Genomic DNA, 424 nt, shown 5'->3' with positions numbered 1-424 from the left:
AACTTTAAAAGGATAAAACGGTATGGATAATGAATGAATGTCTTACATACAGGAATAAAGCACATTGCAATGATAGTTTATCAGTACAATAATTTCACATGAATAAAAAAAGGACTTGTCATTCATGTTTTATTTACTTACGCTGCAATATGTGTATATTTGTCTCCACCCCTTAAGATTTAACTCAACCGATGAGATAAACTCTGCTTCAGGCAGCCATCTGAGAACGGTTTACAGCTTAAACTCAGATCCACTGTGTTTTGATCACGCTCTATATATTTTTATTGTGTTTGAGAGGAGCGCGTTCTTGATCTCGAGCAGCTCTTTTTTTATTCATTCACTCTGAACTTCCCACAAACTCCTCAGTTATCAGACTCGAACTTTAAATTAACCTGCGCTGCACTGGCCATTGTCATCACATGAA

Source organism: Seriola lalandi, unplaced genomic scaffold (genome assembly GCF_002814215.2).
Source record: "Seriola lalandi dorsalis isolate HSWRI2012SDOR001 ecotype SW California unplaced genomic scaffold, Sedor1 jcf7180002054955, whole genome shotgun sequence".
Taxonomy (NCBI): domain Eukaryota; kingdom Metazoa; phylum Chordata; class Actinopteri; order Carangiformes; family Carangidae; genus Seriola; species Seriola lalandi.
Note: the sequence above shows the minus strand (reverse complement) of the source record.